The sequence below is a fragment of the Hordeum vulgare genome, chromosome 7H, assembly GCF_904849725.1.
Source record: "Hordeum vulgare subsp. vulgare chromosome 7H, MorexV3_pseudomolecules_assembly, whole genome shotgun sequence".
NCBI classification, from domain to species: domain Eukaryota; kingdom Viridiplantae; phylum Streptophyta; class Magnoliopsida; order Poales; family Poaceae; genus Hordeum; species Hordeum vulgare.
In genome coordinates, this window is record NC_058524.1 from 582,579,024 (window position 1) to 582,591,656 (window position 12,633).

The following is a 12,633-nucleotide window of genomic DNA, read 5'->3' on the forward strand; positions in this document are numbered from 1 at the left end:
GAAGTTCACACCCTTGCGGATGCTAATCTCCGTTAGAGCGGTGTGGAGGAACAATGCTCCCCAAGATGCCACTAAGGCCGTAATCTCCTCACGCCCTCGCACAATGCAAGATGTCGTGATTCCACTAAGGGACCCTTGAGGGCGGTCACCGAACCCGTACAAATGGCAACCCTTGGGGGCGGTCACCGAATCCGTACACGTGGCAACCCTTGGGGGCGGTTACCGGTACCCGTACAAATTGCTCGGGGCAATCTCCACAACCTAATTGGAGACCCCGACACTTCCCGGAGCTTCACACCACAATGATTGAGCTCCGAGACACCACCAAGCTTCTAGGACGCCAAAGCATCCACGAAGAACAATATCAAGGGTACTAAGTACCAAAGGTAGTAAGCTTCTCAACTTCTCACTTCCACGTATCACCGTGGAGAACTCAACCGATGCAACTAATGCAATGGCAAGAACACACGAAGTGGTCAAGTCCCTCACACTCAAATCCCTCCACAACAACAAAAGCTATGGAGAAATATGAGAGGAAGAACAAGGAGCTCACAAAGAACTCCAAGATCAAGATCCAAGGGGTTCCCCTCACATAGAGGAGAAAGTGATTGGTGGAGATGTGGATCTAGATCTCCTCTCTCTTTTCCCTCAAGAACAAGCAAGAATCATTGGAGGGATAGAGAGTAATCAAGCTCTAAGAATGTCAACAATGGAGGTAGAACAAGAGCTTAATGGATGGATAAGACCAAGGGGGAAGAACACCCCCTTTATATAGTGGGGGAAGGAATCAGACCGTTACCCCCACTCTCTGCCCGAGCTCCAGTACTACCGCTGGCTGCAGCGGTACTACCGCCAGCTAGCGGTACTACCGCTGGCACTCCAGCGGTACTACCGCTGGCCCCAGAGGTACTACCGCTGGGCCCCTGGTAGTGCAAAGGCACCACCACCGCCAAGAAAGTCTTCGCAAAAAGGTCCGTCCACGAACAACCGCTAGGCAGGCGGTACTAAGCTCCTGGAGCGGTACTACCGCTGACCAGGGGCGGTACTACCGCTAGGGCCAGCGGTACTACCGCCAACTCTAGCGGTACTACCGCTAGGTCCAGCGGTACTACCGCTCGCCACTGAAACAGCCATAACTTTCGCATACGAGCTCTGAATCGAGCAAACCCAAGCTTGTTGGATTCAGGACGACAAGGGCTATCCAAACAACGACTGGAAATCTTAAGACCATGCAGTTATGAAAATGCCAAAGATATAGAGATGTGAGTCCTCTTATGAACGAAGAACCGGCAAAAACTCCAACATCGAAAAGATCATAGTAGATGCATATGGACTCCGTTTTCGATGAACCCGAGCTTGTCACGAAGATGACCATAAGCTCTAAAACTCACAAAGAGAAACACCAAACAAGAACCAAGAAGTATGATGCAAGGATGCAAATGGTTTGAGCTCTCAACGAATGATACGATCAAGCTACTCACTTGAGAGCCCCCTTGATAGTACAGCAATCTATCCTAAACAGAAAACCTATCAAGGGCAAACCTATACCTTGCACCTCGTCCTCTTGAGCTAGATGATGATGATCTTGGCTTCCTCAAGATGGACCACCTTTCTTGATTGTGTTGGCTTGATGAAGACTAGTTGATTGCTCCCCCATACTCACTATGGGTGAGCCACTCTTCAGCATATCTTCACAAGTCCATTGCCACCACAATGGACGGCAAGCTTCAAGCATGATATCTTCGTGCTGATCCACTTGAACTTGCACATCGCAATCTTGATGACGATCACAACTTGACATCATACTCCATGGGTTGTATGAGCTCTTCCCTTTGACGCAAGCCCATGGAAACACACCTAACCCCCACATAGAACTCTCACGAAGACCATGGGTTAGTACACAAACACGTAATGGACAATGCTTACCATACCATGGGATCACTTGATCCCTCTCGGTACATCTTGTATGCTTTGTGTGTTGATCATCTTGATTTACTCTTTGTCTGAGATCTTGATCAACCATTGATGATGATCACAACTTGACGTCATACTCCATGGGTTGTATGAGATCTTCCCTTTGACGCAAGCCCATGTAAACACACCACATAGAACTCTCACGAAGACCATGGGTTAGTACACAAACACATAATGGACAATGCTTACCATACCATGGGATCACTTGATCCCTCTCGGTACATCTTGTACGCTTTGTGTGTTGATCATCTTGATTTACTCTTTGTCTGAGATCTTGATCAACCATGTGTCTCTATGACCATTCTTTGGATAATACCTTGAATACCATCTTGGTCATCATATAAACTCCTTGAACCCAACAGATGGACTTCAAGAAGTGCCTATGGACAAATCCTATAAATGTAACTTAAGGAAACCATTAGTCCATAGGAATTGTCATCAAGTACCAAAACCACATATGGAGATATATGCTCCAACACCTTCCATTGCTTCCCCTTTCATGTTTGATTCATTCTGTGTTGTAGGTGAAGGGGATGCTAGGGATTGGATGAATTAGATCATGCAATAGTTGTCGGATTGTTGGGGGCATGTTGCCTATCATCTACTATGGTCTTTATCATCTTTGCCACTACTTGTTACTCTTAATGCTTGTCACTTTGGGCCCGAGTGCCATGATTTTAGATCTGAATACCTTATGTTTTCATGAATATATTTGTGTTCTTGATCCTATTTATGAGTAGTATGCACCTATTATAGTCCGGAATATACGATCCCAATGGTGACAGCTTGGGACACCAAAGGGGTTAGACTATAGTTTGAGGATTTTATGTATCCACTGATTGTTAATGCTTTGTTCCGGTGTTGTTTGATAGGAGCACCTTAATCTCCATAAGTTTCTTTTGGCCCCGTTGGTAGCGGGATGGTAGGACAAAAGATGTTGTGCAAGTTCTTATTGCAAGCACGCATGACTACCTTGGGATACATGCCTAATGTTTGATATTTGCCTAGATGATCATTACCTTTCTGTGTGCCTTGCCCCAAGTTATATACATGATATCTCTCATCCATGACTGACCATCCATCTCCCTAGCCTAAAGTGTTTTAATCCTGCTAGTTACAAGTTGCTTTACTTTTGTTGTTTTACTTTCGTTGCTTTGCCACTATTATTTCCGTTGCCACTATCACTTTCGTATCACCGTTGCTACTAATATTTCGTTGCCAAGCAAGTATCTTTCAGGTGCGGTTGAATTGAAAACTCAACTGTTAAAGGTTATAAATATTCTTTGGTTCTCCTTGTGTCGAATCAATAAATTGGGTTATCTTACCCGCGAAGACTGTTGCGATCCCCTACACTTTTGGGTTATCAGTCAACCGCTGGTTGCCCCAGGTTGCACAACTGGCTGCGATGTGGCACCTTTGTCGTCGGCTTGCAGAGGCAAAGGCCTTGCCATCGGCTGACAGACGACAAAGTGCCCATATTTTCATTGTTTTGTTTATTTTCTGTTATTTCCCTCTAAAGTTTTACACATATATGATATATAGTTCACAGCACATGTATATAGTTCACATCACATATATATAGTTGACATCACATATATGATATACATATAAATTTCATCAATGCTAGTTGTTCATCAATCACACCACATAGATCGAAAGAAGCAAGATACAAAGTTTTACACTGTTCATCCATATATACATACATAGAGTTCCACATTGTTCATCAACACAAATCAAAACAAAAACTAGAGCACTCCATCAATGCCAGCTTCCATGTAGTAAATCTAATATGCAAAACGGGAATAAGAAAGTTAGAAGAAGAACAACAATATATGACATTTTTGAGCTTATTATATCATTTTGGAGGAAAATAAGCTAAGTATATGACCTTTTTGAGCTAACCAAGGTTATTATGTCATTTTTGACCTAACTAAGCTAATTATGTCATTTTGGATGAGAATAACCTAAGTATCTCACATTTATGAGGTAGCCAAGGTTATTATGCCATTTTTTATCTAACTAAGCTAATTATGTCATTTTAGAGGAAAACAAGCTAAGTATATAACATTTATGAGCTAAACGGGGTTCTTATGCCATTTTTGACCTAACTAAGCAAATTATGTCATAAATGAACTACATAAGCAACTTGGGTCATTTTGGAGGATAATTAGCTAAGTAGAACAACAACAAGAAGACTAGAAGAAGAAGAAGAAGGAGAAGAAGAAGAAGAAGAAGAAGAAGAAGAAGAAGAAGAAGAAGAAGAAGAAGAAGAAGAAGAAAGAAGAAGAAGAAGAAGAAGAAGAAGAAGAAGAGAAGAAAGAAGAAGAAGAAGAAGAAGAAGAAGAAGAAGAAGAAGAAGAAGAAGAAGAAGAAGAGAGGATAACAAGAGAAAGAAGAAGAGAAGGAGAAGGAAGAAGGAGAAGAAGAAGAAGAGAGAAGAAGAAGAAGAAGAAAGAGGAGAGAGAGAGAGAGAAGAAGAGAGGAGAAGGAGAAGGAGAAGAAGGAGAAGAGAAGAAGAAGAAGAAGAAGAAGAAGAAGAAGAAGAAGAAGAAGGAAGAAGAAGAGAAAAAGAGAAGGGAAAAAGAGAAGAAGAAGAAGAAGAGAAGAAGAAGAAGAAGAAGAAAGAAGAAGAAGAAGAAGAAGAAGAAGAAGAAGAAGAAGAAGAAGAAGAAGAAGAAGAAGAAGAAGAAGAAGAAGAAGAAGAAGAAGAAGAAGAAGAAGAAGAAGAAGAAGAAGAAGAAGAAGAAGAAGAAGAAGAAGAAGAAGAAGAAGAAGAAGAAGAAGAAGAAGAAGAAGAAGAAGAAGAAGAAGAAGAAGAAGAAGAAGAAGAAGAAGAAGAAGAAGAAGAAGAAGAAGAAGGAGGAGGAGGAGGAGGAGGAGGAGGAGAAGAAGAAGCAGCAGGAGGAGAAGAACATGAACAACAACAAGAAGAAGAATTAGAAGGAGAAGGAGAAGAGGAAGAGGATGATTACAATACGTTTCTTATTTTGAGCTTATTATGTCATTTAGGAGGAAGATACGCTAAGTTGTGAGCTAACCAAGGTTCTTGTGATTTTTTGACCTAACTAAGATAATTATGTCATAAATGAACTAAATAAGTTAATTATGTCATAAATGAACTAAATAATCTAATTATGTGATAAATGAACTAGAGAAAACTTGTCGTTGTGGTCATCAAGGAGGAGAAGCACCAGGGTTGCTCGGGGCAGGTATGTTTGGAGACGGTTCCCTCGAGAAGGGTCGTGCGATGCCACTCGGGATTTATTCTATGGAAAATATATTTTGCAATGTCTCGTTAGCATGATAACACTAAAATGTTAATACTAGTTTATGACCATTGAAATGAAACTCACTGTGCCAATCGCAGAAAAGACCGGCATCGACGGAGGGGGCTGACCAGTCTTCTCACACATAGACTGCACATTTGGTTTCGAAGAGTCGGTCGTATTAGTTAGTAATGAAACATACATTACACAGATGATTTTGGCTAATGTGAAAAAGAAACTTACCACAAAAAGCTCGTACATGGCCAGGTGACCCGCCTCATTCCGGGCCCTCTCCTCCTCCAACAACCGAGCCATGGTCCGGTTCCTCTCCTCCAGAATCACCTGAAGAGCAGCTTGGTTTGCCGCTCTCTCTCTCTCTCTCTCTCTCTCAAGAGCATCCTGGTTTGTCACTCTCTCTTTCTAAAGAGCAGCCTACAATACCACTCCTCGTTACCACTGTAATGAATCGCTCAGCCGAGAGCGTGATGATAACGTGTTTTTTGCGAGGTGTGCTGATAACGTGTTAGAATAATAGAAGAGGCAATAATCAAGAGAGATGTAAAGTGAAATCGCTAATCTTTCATTAGATGATTGTAGATATTTATACATTTAGAAAGGGTGCCTTGAAGAGGCACCCATTCAGGAGAGATGGCATGAACCGAGGCGATTGTTGCCAAAAGGCAAGTGCCTGCGGTTGGTACAAGGGGAGATTCCCCCATAATTAATAGATGTTAATTAAGTTTAACAAATACGGCCATACGGGAGAGGAAGAAAACATAATCCCTTGTGTGATCTGATCATAGGGGCCCACTAGGAGGAGGACCGAGTCATAACTGTTTGATTTTAATGTCTACATACCTATTTTTTAAAACCATTAGTATATCTGAATACTACCCCTCAACATGCAAAAAACAACATGCAAACTGTAACCAAAAAGCCAGCAGAATGCATTTTTTTCCTTGTGTTTGTAAAAATTCATTCTACTAGATAGTTGTTACAAATGAATATCTGGGCAATAAGTATGAATATTAAGAAGTGCTCTCCACATCTACAGAAAAGTGATCTCTACAGGTTGCTATATAGAGCCTCGAGGTTGGGAAGAAGGTTGAAAGAGACGATGAAAGATTGCCTTTGAAACTTTAAGATATACTATATGTATAAATATCATATATTTATCCAAAAAAATTATTCCCCACAAGGAGAAATATATATGACAAAAGCAAGATTCATTCACCAGCTCAAGAGTACCAGATACTAAGAGTATTATTCCCAGTCCATTATACTCGAGCGCCAATTTAAAATATAGTCAATCACATATGCTAACTATAAAATCTTGTTTTAGATTTACAGAGTACAATTCAACAAGGGACACAATTTCATAACAACAAAGAGATGAAACCAACATACAATTTCTCTGTATATCTCATTTAAAAACATAAGAAATCTCAAAGGTGTTCTACATGAAAAAATTCTGTATATCTCATAACTATATCACACGCCTCGTTTTGATGAATGATTCAAAATTATGGTAAAAACAGGAACGAATAAACCGGGTGCAGTTCTCTGTGTCGGTATTGCAATATGGTTGCCTGTCGAATGCAGTTCACTTTATCGATTTTGTGGTCCGCACAAAACAGAGTTTGTGGGTTTTGGTAAATTCAAAAATTGCTCTTAAACCGTAAGAAATTGAGAGAGTGTTCCATGTAAAGAAGTTAAGCATCATTTCAACGAGTAGTTTGAAAAAAATCATGAAGAAAAGCTCGCTGCCACTTGTGGGATGCCGTACCATTTTCTAAACTAATCTTAAATAGTACGAAATCTCGAAACGTGTTCTACATTAAAAAAATCGCTTAATCCATAGTTTTTCTATGGTATATCACACTCCTCACTTTGATAAATGATTTAAAAATTAGACGTCTCTTGTGGCCAACGAGGGAGGAGTGGATCCTCAACCTTGTCGTTGGGAGGGCTTCGTATTTAGATATTTCTTCAATTTTTGTTAGGGTTTGTGTCCTGCTCTAGAAGGCAACACAGTGGCGGCTCCCTGATGATGAAATAAGGTGCTCCCCGCCTAGTCGCGCTCCGGTGATACGTCTAGCATTGTCGATGGGCGTGTGAAGGTGTGTCTCCGGCAGATCTGTTTTTTGGTGGATTTGCTCGGATCGGGTCGTTTTTCGTCTATGTTCGTTTGTTTTTAGGTTGGATCCTTCTGATCTACACCACTCTTCATCGATGATGGTTGATATATTTTTTTTGTTGGTTCTATGGGGCCTTAACACGACACTTCTCGATTGTCTAGTATAAGAAGTTTTGCTCGGTTCCGACAAGGAAGTGGTGATGACAGCGGCGTTGAGTAATTAAAGAGGAAAGACCGAAAGAGATGGTGACTTGCATCTTTCCAATTCTTTTTTTACTTCATAATTTGTCCTAAAATTTCTATATGTACACTTCTCATAATTTTCTAAGTGCATGAGCTAAGTGCGTATAGGAAATTAAAGTACATTCTACACATGGCTTTCGTAATTTCTACATGCACTTAGCTCATTGGGGTTGAGTAATTAAAGAGCATAGACCAAAAGAGATGGTGACTTGCATCTTTCCAATGCATTTTTACTTCATAATTTCTTCTAAAAAATTTGTATGTACAAATACTGAATACAATTGATCCAGATTATTGAAAGAACTCTGAATCGTCAATCTAATCAAGAATTTGTGTGGTTCACCGCCAACAAGGGCCCGAGTGTAATGCTTAGAAAAAAAAACAAGGGCCCGAGTGTGCGTGTGGTGTTCTATTTTGCACAAGACGAAGGAGAAGCAGTCATCAATATGACATAGCCGAGGGAGCAGGCTATATATAGCCATGAATTTGTGGGGTTCGGCGCCAACGGGGGCCCTGGTTTTTATTTTTTGAACCGAGCTAAATCCCTTTTTAATGCAAATGAACGAAAATATAACCGCTCCAGAAACATTATCAAGGGGAGGGAAAGAGGTTCGAACTGGGTCCAAGCATTGTCAGAAAAACCCACTGCATCTCCAACAATGAGGAGCAGGAGACCATAAGTACGACTACACAAAGTTAAGGGCCCTGATTCTATTACGCGATCTATTGAAACAACGTACGGATGTTTGCTTTGTTTCGTCAGTTATCAATAGCAAGTTAAATTAATCTTTCAGGGTAAAAGGAGCAGATTGGTAGTCAGTTGTTTATTTGGAATGGGGGCTTTAGGATTTTTTTATCAAGGATTTGAGGGTGAAGGATTTTTGAGTCGCTAATTTGATAATCACTTCTATAGATCAAGTTTATTTGAGTGGGCGTTGCCACATAGAAGCACTTGGTGTGCAGTTTTGCAGACTGCAATTGCTGCATCACATTGAGCTAAAGTCGTTTTTCTTATTTTGTTTTTCTTGTATGATTTGGTGTTTATTCTGGAAAATCCAAATAAGAACAACAGTAGATTTTTGAATTTTTTACATAATAAGAAATGCAATCATCTTATCGAGCATGATAATAGATTTATCACGATTTTAGGTTAATTTTTTAGTGCTACATATTGATGAACTTAATTTGGTTAATTCAAGCAAGATCGTATCTGTTTTTTTCATATCACGGATGTGTTTGTGCCACTGCAGATCTACCAGCTAGTACTACTCTGCACCACTACCAGTTAGTTTGGTTAATTTGGTTAGGGGAGCACTCTACGCGGGCGTGCCGGCCCGATTGTTGGACCGGACAACCTACAGCTGTCAGATCTGCCCCTTCTGAACCGTCGGATCCTGTCGTCCCCCACCTCCAGCACGCGCACCGGGAAAAAAGGAAAGAGGCCCGCCTCGCACGCGTCGACCGCCTCACCTCGCCTCGCCTCCTCACCATTGGTCCAGACTGCTCGCCGCCCCCGGCTGCCCCGCGCTCCGGGACTCAGCTCGCCCACCGTTCGCTGCCCCCGCCGCTCGCCGGCACACTCGCCGCTGCTAATGTCCGTCGGTCTTCACCTCGTCGGTCGACTCACCCCTGTGTTGCAAACGCTGGGAAAAAAGGTTCAACCGTGTATAGAAAAAGCTTCAACCGTTAAGAAAAACAGCTTCAACCAAAAACTTCAACGAGGGAAAAGTTGCAAACGTTGACAGAAAAAGCTTCAACCGTATATGGAAAAAGTTTCAAACGCCGCTCCGGCTGCAGCATCTTGCGTGGTCACTCCTCAAAAAAGTTTCAACCGTGTATAAAAAAGCTTCAACCGTTAAGAAAAAAGGCTTCAACCAAATACTTCAACGGGGAAAAAAGTTGCAAACGTTGACAGAAAAAGCTTCAACCATATATTAAAAAAGTTTCAACCGTCGCCCCGCTGCAGCATCTCGCGTGGTTCACCTTCGGTCATCGCCGTCAGGCGCAGCGGCTGCCGGTGGAGAAGCCGCAGCGCTCGCCAACAACGCCTGAGGTTGCAGGGGGGAAAGGGGAGAGGAGGGAAGTAGAAGGAGGAGGAGGAGGAAGGAGATGGAGGAAGGAGGAAAGGAAAGGAGGAGGCGGTGGGCACGCGAGATCCCCGCCATCAGACGCAGCGGCTACCGGTGGAGAAGCTGCAGCGCTCGCCGACAACGCCTGAGGTTGCAGGGGAAAGGGGAGAGGAGGGAAGTAGAAGGAGTAGGAGGAGGAAGGGGGAGAGGAAAGGAGGAGGCGGTGGGCACGCGCAATCTGGTCGATCCAACGCCAGCCACGCGACCAGCCGAACGTTTCGGCCGGCGCGCTGGCGGAAAACGTTTCCCATTTGATTAACCATTTCCACACCTTTATAATGGGATCATGCAGAACTACCAACTAGTACTACTCTGCATGACTACTTTCTGCTAGATTTCACCGTCGCGTCATCTAAAAAAATTCATTCATAGAAAGAAGAGAAAAATACATTTTCCAGTAGTTCAACACTTCTTCAGACTTTATGCCGATATTGTTTTTATCCCCGAAGGTGGACTTGAAACCAGGAATGCCCACTGCACTAATGAGTTTGATTCTTGAATCCTAATTCAATCTCGCATGCTCTTCTACCAATTAAAGCGTTCGGGCGTACTTATTGTACCAAGTCTTTTGTCATTGTTATTCATATAGCTCTCCGTGCATCATTTTGCTGTAATAATTTTTGTGTGTGAATAACTCAACTGTAGTTTGCCAGTAACTAGTTTAAAAAATGCTAGCCACATGCAGGCAGAGAAAATGGAACTCCAAAAGATTTCAACTGTACTCCAAAGGAAAAATTGGATACACTAACAAGCACCTAGCATGCCCCTAAATGTGATTTCAACTGTAGTTAATGGTATACTAACAAGCACCTACGATGCCCCTGTTTTTTACCTAAGTTGTAGTTGGCCTTTAGAAATGGGTATATATGAAAACAAAGAAATAATCAACTATGCATGTCATTCTATCCTTCTGCTAATTAGTTATTTTGCAGTTCATTTCTTTTTGTCAGCAATATGCCACATTTTTCAGTTTAAGCTCAGCACATGGAGTAGTTATATGGTCCTTGCGCCTGTGGTTTACTAGATTGTCAGCAATGATTCAGAGGTTAGTTCCTTTAATTAATCCTTGATGTGACATAGATGTGGAATTAAACATTAACCCGATTAATAATGTATCTATCTATCATGCAGCAGATAGTGAAAAAGGTTAAATAGCACCTCTCTGCTTTCGGCACTGTTTGTATACCATTGAAAGTTGCAATGTTTTCCCTTCCTGTATAGAAATTCTTACCCCCCCTCCTTTATTCCTTTTCTTCATAATTGACACCTGTTATCCTCGGGAATCTAAAGTTCTTGCAAGGTCAACTGTTTCGTGCTAAAGTAACTGAATAACTCAAGAGCTTGCAAGTTCATGTACTTAGCTGTAAGATGCATTAACATGCTCCATTTTCTCACAAGAAACTTCTCTTTTTTCCTTTTATGCAAAAAATTTCCCTTTCTTATCTAAAGTTTCTTATTGGAATAAAAACACTTCAAGTTGCAAGTTCTGAAGAAGCAAACAAGATAGATTTATGACTTCGGTAAATCTACCTGAAATGGGAGGTTGTGAAAACACCACTTGAAATACAGAGAACTAATATAATTAAACTCTTCTTAGGTTGTACAAAAGTTCAACTTCCACTTGACACAAGATACTTAACTTATGTCTACAGATGCCTAATTCACATAGATAGAGCTAATAAATCTACATATGCAGTGCAGGTGTGCCATACATCTTGCAAGTAAGAATAAGTAGCTAGGGACCCAGACAAATAAACCCACCAAAGAGATGGCAGGAGTCATGGTGAGCCCTCTGAATCTTCAAGTTCATTCAGCTATTTTTACATTATGCAAGCATAATAGAAGAGATACACTGTAGACACTTTTAGGCACATGATCCAAATATGCCTGGCATTACCTCAAGATCTATAATAAACACTATGCCAACTAACATGACATTTGAGATGAAAACAATGTGGACATAAAATGGGAGCACAATAGCTAGACACTTTGAACTTCAAATACTGCAAAGTCCTATATGAAAAGGTAAAATTTCTGCCTGACTCTCTTGTTTTTTTTTTTTGAGAAAAGACACGAAGGCCCGACTTTAAATTAATGAAGCCATCAACCGATTAGGATTCAATGGTGCTGAATTACAAAGGCAAAGACTTGACTAAAAAGTGAAGAATTACATGCCAAATTCACTACGACCAAGAGCAGTAGGGCCGAAGCCACCGGACTACGGCAACTGCCATGAACATGAAGATACAGACCGCTTGAAGTTAACAATCGACTCTACCGCCAGCCACCTCAGGCTACTACCGGAGGGGTGACCACTATCTCCCCTTCGTCTAGACCGAGCCAAACACGCGGACGCCCACCACCGGCCGGCAACCAACCAGCAACCAAGGTGAGGAGCCATTGAAGGATGCGGGAGGACCCACTCGCCACCACCAACATCGGCAACTAGGGGAGCCGAGCATCGCCGCCATCACGCACAAGGCCCATGACCCCAACCACCCCTTTAAAGGTGCCTTGAGGGAGGACCGAGACGCTAGAATGCCTCCATCGTGCGGCCAAACGGCCGAAACTTTCGCCTGGGAAAGGAAGGGGGAGGAGTGGGATGGATCTGGAAGCTCAACCCTCCCTCAAGAGGGCGAACGGCACCGGAGCGCCGCAGGCGTCGAGGTCTACGTGAAGTCGGCCATTGGTTAGCTATCTGCATAGATATTTCTATTATATACATAAGACGTGCTTACCTGGATCGTATGAGCATGTCATTAATTTTGTCAATGCCATGCTCATGATTTATTTGTGAATTAAATTAATCAAAATATTACTAATATACTCAACAGCTTTCCCCGGGAAATATCTCGGGTTACCCCTCCACCTTAGATGATACCTG